The sequence below is a fragment of the Cricetulus griseus genome (assembly GCF_003668045.3).
Source record: "Cricetulus griseus strain 17A/GY chromosome 1 unlocalized genomic scaffold, alternate assembly CriGri-PICRH-1.0 chr1_1, whole genome shotgun sequence".
NCBI lineage: Eukaryota > Metazoa > Chordata > Mammalia > Rodentia > Cricetidae > Cricetulus > Cricetulus griseus.
In genome coordinates this window covers 53,321,009-53,328,538 of record NW_023276807.1, presented here as the reverse complement: position 1 = coordinate 53,328,538, position 7,530 = coordinate 53,321,009, and the positions used below count along the sequence as shown (strand labels likewise).

The following is a 7,530-nucleotide window of genomic DNA, read 5'->3' as shown; positions in this document are numbered from 1 at the left end:
GACAAAATGATTGAATAATCAACAAAACAGCCATCTGGATGAATGCAGCTGTTGTTTTCCTTACTGACCATAACTATGTCACAGGACTCCAGTCTGGATTTTCTCTACTTCAGCGGAAATAGGTGACATCCACTGAATATGCCATTCATAGAGAAGTCTAATGCGGATAATCTTACTCTGTCAAAACCTTCAAATGTATTCACCAGCTAGCACATATTAACTGTGTGCCTTGTAGACACCAGTACTGTTCTAGTGACCAAGTGTCAGATGATTCCTACCCCTCCTCCCCCCACCCAAGGTACTGGGTCCTGAGAGACATGGATATTAAACAAGCATGCATATCCACAGTTGCAACCATGGTTGGCTATGCAGTGTCTGTCTACACTAAACTGAGCTGTGCGTGGAATAAGGTCTTTAGAAGCAGGAGGTGTCTCAGCGAAGAACAGAGGCATGACCCAAAATGGAGTCTAGGCAGAAGGGCAGATAGAAGAACTTGGAGGCCCAACAGAACTTAGAGTGAAGGAGAACAAACTCCGTACACCTGGGGCATAGCAAAGAGACAGGGAGAAGAAAGGTACAATATGAGATTCAAGGGATACAGGAAGAGCAGCTATATTAAGGTATTTCAGTTATGGCAATGATACTTAAACAGACTAGTTACAGTGTCTAAACTTTTTTATGTTTCCTTACTTCACGTATGTATGTATGTATGTATGTATGTATGTATGTATGTATGTATGTTCTGCCTGCATGTTGGCCTGCAGGCCAGAAGAGAGCACCAGATCTCATTACAGATGGTTATGAGCCATCATGTGGTTGCTGGGAACTGAACTCAGGACCTCTGGAAAAGCAGCTAGTGCTCTTAACCTCTGAGCCAACTCTCCAGGCCCCAGCATCTGAATTTTTAATAGAAATAAAATTGTGGGTATGAATGGGAAAAAAAGCCATTTTGAAGGCTTGTAAGTGGGCTTGGCATGAGACAGGAAGAAAGGGCTGGGACAGTAGCTTAATGGTAGAATAATTGTTTAGCACAACGAAGCCCTGGATTCAGCCTATCGCACTGGAATAAGAAGAGGAGGAGGATAAGGAGGGGAAAGAGGAAGAGAAGAAGAAAAGGAGAGGAGGAGGAGAATTCACGGGTATTTTAGAGGTAAAAATCAATAAATTTTTTTTGATAGGTTACATGTGGGAAGGGAAGGAATTAAACTCAGGTTAGTTTCTGATGCTCAAGTCTGTATTTCCTAGGGGTATCCACAAGAAAGACTAGTGAAGCTGAAGAAGGGACTCCATTTGAACTCTCGTAGAAATGGCATTCCCATGATGAGCTGTAGCTTTTAAACAATGTTCCTCTCAAAAAGTACCAGGGCTCTGATGCAATCTTGCCATTTTTGAAAATCCGGGAAACATTCCAAGATTACGTGACAGGGACATCGTAGCCAGAATGAAAAGATGTCTGTTGGAAAGAGTCTGGGCAACCTGAGTATAACTTTTGGGAAAAACTCATCACATTCACAGAGTTGCTAGACCAGATGAGACTGGCAAGAACAGCAGTGAGTAAATACTGGGTGTTGATTGAAGGTCACTGGAGCAATACACTTATTACTGCAAACACTGGTACAGGAATCGAGCATTTTTCCCCCTGCCTTCCCTGTGCAAGCTGTATTCAGGGTGATCAAATCAGTAGCTGCAGGTGGAAAGTCATCCTTAAAGAGTCGTCCCCATTAAAAGAGTGCCAAAGGAAATTAAGCAACAATCATGGGTTGGTTCCGTTAAAGCCGCCAGAGCAAAGAAGATGTGGAAATTTTTAACAAATCAACCTCTCAAAATATCTGTGTCCTGACAGAAAGCCTCAGCCTTTGGTTTCCCTGCCCCCCAAAAAACCATTACAAGGTGAGAAGAAGGACAGTGAAGGAGTCACGGTCTATAGGTGCTTACATTTTACGCTCTTCACAGGATGCATGCTGGGAACCTGGCACCAACACTCTCGGGCTGCTGTGTCGGCACAATTGAAGGGTCCAAGTTTTCAGCCTATACGAAATACCTCTGATTTCCTGAAAAAAAAAAAAATGCCACCATCATGATCACATCAGGCAATATCCACAGCAAAGCTAATGGTGTATACTGTTACACAATTTCTAAAACTGGGGATAAGGACAAATAACTCAAAGCAAATGTGGCTGCAAGACTTAGCAATAATTGTCTTACAGTATTTCAAAATCTGTTATAAACCATGTTTGGGCCACAGAGACCTTGACAGCCAAATAAGGAATAATTTCATGTTTCAATCACTGTAGTTGTTATTCTCAGTAAGAAGAAGAAAATAGATTGCTCTTTTTGACTTTCTCTCATTTTGTTTTTTCTTATGAAGGTGTTTTTACCCAAAATGGTTTTGGTGTTTGTTTTGGATTTTCATTCTTATTTTTATTTACTTTGGTTTTTTGAGACAGGGTTTCTTTGTGTAACAGTCCTGGCTGTCCTGGAACTCTTTGTAGACTGAGAACTGCTTGCCTTTGCCTCCCAAGTGCTGGGATTAAAACCATGTGGTTTATTTTTTAATCTTAGAGACAGGTTTGGTGACAGAATGTAGTCAAGGTTGGCCTTGAACTTCTGATCCTCTTTTGTCAACCTCTCCAGTGCTGAGATGACCAAAGCTCCAAATTGTTCAGGATATAGTACCTGGAAGGCTGAGAAGTCTTCCTGAATGTTTAGTCAAAAGCTTCCTGCAAGTGAATGTAGTCTTCTGTTTCCCATCAAAGGAAATATCTAAAATGTAATCCCTTTATACATAAATACACTTGATACCTATTTTAGATAAGTACACAAATGTGTCATATCATGACTTGTAAAGCATGAGGTCATCTTTTTCCTGGCTTGCTTAACTCTATCTACTTCTCAGCCTTCCTTCCCTTACATCAACACTGTCCACTCTGCCCCTCAAGGTCATCTATGTGTGCTGTAAATCTAGGCTTCACCTTTGACCTTTGCATGAATCTACATAAACCTAGCACTGATTTTTTTTAAAGCACAGTTGTATACATGAAGCCCCATGTTACCATGTGCACTGTCCATACATCATTTAGCAAGTTTACTTAGTTTAGAATTTCTTCAAACAAACAATCATGGCTGGAGAATGTTCAGCTAGTGTAGATTCGACACTGAAGAGCCTACTCTTTGTCCTTGGGTTTTTGTTGTATGAACTAGAAGCTACTTATTTATCCTTGCAGTCCAGAGTCCATATCTTTACATATAATAATTTGCATTTTATAGTTGATTTGATTCTTTTCCTACCTTTACATGGATCTCAGTGTGTTTGTTCTAGATCTATGGAGACATCTTGCTGACCCTTAGCAGTATTTAACTGAAATTTAATGTACAAACCATAATATTCCACATTAGGGAGTACAGCTCACTAAATTTTTGCAAGACTGGGAAATCACTATCACTAGCCATATCCAGCACATTTTTAGCATCCTAAAAGGAATCACTGTAAGTGTTCGCAGCCATCTTTCATTTCTCCCTCCATCTCCTAGGAGTCACTGGTCTACGTATGACTTTATTGATACATGTACTCTGGGAATTTCATGTCAGTAAAATTATACAATGTGTGCCTTTATCACTGGCTTATTTTACTTTGCATAATGTCTTGAAGGTTCATCCATGTTGTAGTATGCATCAGAATCTCACTTACAGCTGAGAGCACAGCTCAGTGACACACCCATGTGTTTGGCATGGGTAAGGCCACAGGTTCAATTCCCAGAACTAAAAGCTCTCATCAAACAAAACAGAACAAACAAAAACTTTCATTAATTTTGGCTAAGCAGAATCCCATTGTGTGTATCTATCACATTTCATTTACTGTGTTAGTTTTTGTCATCATAACAAAGTAGCTGACATAGTCAAATTACGAAGAAAAAAAGTTTGTTTCCCAGCTTTGCAGACATTACCATATGATCTATTGGCCAGGTTGCATTTGGCCTGTGGTGCTTCATCTAGGGTGTTCATGCCAGAGCATAAGCATTTACCTCATAGGCTTGACTGGATGTGAACTAAAGCCCCAAAGGCCCATGTGTTGACAGCTTCTTCTCTAACTTGTGGCACTACTGCAAGGTGGTAGAACTTTTATAAGTAAGGCCAGGTAGAAAGTATCTGGATCAACAGAGGCCTACTTTCAAAGAAGACACTGGAAATTAACCCTAGTCATTCTGTCTCTCTCTTTGCTTATGTGTGTGTGTCCCCCCATCTGTCTGTCTGCCTGTCTGTCTCTGACTCTCTTTCTAGTTCTTTTTCTGTTTTTTTTTTCCCATCACGATTTGTATCAGTACAAGAATTTAGTTGTCTTGGCTGTATATTTAGGAAGAGAATTGTTGAATCCTGTTCAGCTCTGTGTTAAGTCTGTTTAATTCTCAAGGAAACTGTTAGACTAGTCCACAACATTCACACCACTTCATTCACAACCATGTGGGCATTTCATATTATTTTTCAGTTTCCCAAAACACTTGCCAAAATTATCAGTGCTTTTTGTTTCTAGCCATTCTAGTGAATATGACTTTATAATTCTTTCTTCCCTCCTTTCTTTCTTTCCTTCCTTCCTTCTTTCTTTTTTTTCTTTTTTTTCTTCCTTCCTTCTCTCCTTCTCTTCTTTCTTCTTTCTAAGTCAGGGCTTCATGTAGCTCAAATTGGCCTTGAATTTCTGATCCTGCTGCCTTCCCCACCTGAGCACTGGGATTACAGGCATGCACCAGTATACCCAGTTTCATGTGTTGCTGGTGGTTCTAGTCCATTTTCTCGTGCTTGTTAGGCAAACATTCCCCTAAATGAGCTACATTATTATTTACCCAAGGCTGGTGTGGATCTTCCTGTCTTAGCCTCCCAAATGCTGGTATTATAGTCATGTGCCACCATGGGCTTTGGAAGCTGTCCTGGAACTAGCTCTTGTAGTCCAGGCTGGTCTCCAACTCACAGAGATCTGCCTGCCTCTGCCTCCCGAGTGCTGGGATTAAAGGCGTGTGCCACCACCGCCCGGCTATTTTCTCTTGAAAATAACTATATAAGGTATTCACATGATTCCAAAGTCAAAACTACTGTAGTGTGTATAGAGAGATCTAGCTTTCATTCCTATTCCTTTCATTCTATTATTCTCCTATGTCTTAGTTAGGATTTCTTTTGTTGCAAAGAAATACCATGACCAAAAAAGAAAGTTGGGGAGGAAAGGGTTTCTTCAGCTTTACATTTCCATAGCACTGTTCATCATTGAAGGAAATCAGGGCAGAAACTCAAAACAGGCAGGGGCCTGGAGGCAGGGGCTGATTAAGAGGCCGTGGAGGGGAGCTGCTTACTGGCTTGCTCCCCATGGCTTGCTCAGTCCGCTTTCTTACAGAACCAGAGTCACTAGCCCAGGGATGGCACCACCTACAACTGGCCTATTGATCACTAACTGAGAAAATGCCTTACAGCTGGATCTCATGAAGGCATTTCCTCAACTGAGGCTTGCTCCTTCCTGTCCAATGACTCTAGCTTGTGCCAAGTTGCCACAAAACAAGCTAGTAAGCCTACATATAATTTTTTTGTAGTTTGTTATTTAGACTCAATTTCTTTGTTAACATACAAGAAAATATATACATTTTGCTTTCTATTTTCCCATCTCTCTTTATAGCAAGATAAAATCTACACTGCATCCCCTCTACTCTTTTCACTGATCTATATTTCATGGAGTTCCACATCATTACATGAAGATTGCTCTCTTTTACTCAGTGCAGCTGTACCGAGCTGCATTGTGTGGACCCAGCGCCATGCAGCTACATTGTGTGTATAGACTGTGATCAATTCAGTCTGTGCTCTGTGTGTGGACATGGGGGTTCAGGATACATTTGTTGCCTGAATAAATTGTGCCAAGCACTAGGAGTAAAGGCAAGGCCAGCTCTGGCTTCAGGAAGCTCAGCAAGAGATCTCTACAATAAAGAACATTCCTTAAGTCCATGAGCATGCCTGGATCCACTGAACAGAAGGGGCACATGTATTGGAGAAGAAACGTCCCACACAGAAGGAACACAATAACCTCTTATTAACCAGCATCATGCTGTGCTTGGGCCTTTGTGTGAGAAGGTTCCCTTGGATGTGCTTAACAGTGATTGATCAGGAGTGCCACCAATTGGTCAGAGTAGGAAAAGCCAAATGAAAGAGACCCTGAGTTGGGATTCTAATAACCAAATTTCCTTGAAGAGAAGAAATGTAAGTTAATGCTAATGCTGTGGGCATAACAGCAGGAGCTAACATCTGTATGAACTTTATGATGATCGGATTACTGTTCTTAGCATTTATGTACATTAAACTTAAAAAAGTTCTCCCAACAGTCCTAAGAAGTGGGGACTATTATCTAAAAATTTTCCCCAATATAGAAATTAAGACATAGAGATCTGAGTTGCATGTTTGCAAAAGGTCACACAGAAAAAAGGGGATGGGGGACAGACAGGCATCACAGATAGGGTAATTGCAAAGTGTACTAAGAACTGTATGCCACCGAGCTGACAAGGGGGCTCAGCAGTTAAGAGCATGGCATAGCTAACAACCTTCAGAAACTCAGTGGCATCCTTTCCTGGATTCCGCAGGGACCAAGCACGCAGGAGGCACAAGGATATGCATGTGGACAAACATTCACACACATAATGTAATATCCTAAAATAACAACCTTTATTTTACTTTTTGAGAGAGGGTATCTCTTTAAAAAGAACAATTAAAACTCTCCCGTAGACGGATGCATAACTCTCATACTCTGGTTTCTTCCTCCTTTTTTTTTCATTTTTTTATATATTTGAATTACAAACAAGATTGAATTACATGACAATCCCAGTTCCCTTCTCCCCGCCCAAGTAAAATCCTACCTATCATATGTCCTTTCTTCTAATCTCCATCTGACTCAACCTTTCTGCCTCCTCATGACCTCTGCATCCTTCCTTTTCTTCCCTTCTCACTCTCCCACCTTCCCATGTTCTCAATTTGCTCAGTGGATGGTGACCCTTTCCCCTTCTCCATAGTCTGATTTCTTAAAAGAAGAGTCCAGTTTGCCAAAACTGAAGATAGTACTAAAACTGGCAGCCGGGAACACTCCTCTAGAGAAACATCCAGAGTAGACACTTCAAGTTTCAAAGTGAAAGTGGTGGATCCTCTTTAGTTCACGTCAGACGGGTAATGTGCCCGCGGCGTAACAAGGCTTAATGGGCGGCACATGTCACGCAAAGGCGTGAATCCCCAATCATCACGCTTATGAACCAAAAAAGGATCACCTCCCTGATTGCGTAGGGAAGAATCAAGTCACTCCTACCGGTTTTACAGAGAGGGTGACTAACGCAGTGCGGCTCTATTTAGTCCTTACACAGAAAATCTCATGCAACTCAAAACTACTGGTGAGACTTTTGTGAGCGTTCCCCTATTCCTGGCCTGGAACATGAAATCAGAAGCAAAATTATTGAGCGGACGCTTAATTATGCAAATATATTCTTCATAGCTCCACCTTTTACTCATCCTCTGCCGGGC

General features: G+C 41.3%; 1 non-coding gene across 1 annotated transcript; it reads right to left on the bottom strand.

The window, feature by feature from the left end:
* Positions 1–7,172: 7,172 nt before the first annotated feature.
* LOC113832536 lies at positions 7,173–7,277 on the bottom strand. The gene has a single exon (XR_003479836.1). It is a non-coding gene; the product is annotated as a small nucleolar RNA U13 (small nucleolar RNA).
* Positions 7,278–7,530: the final 253 nt, after the last annotated feature.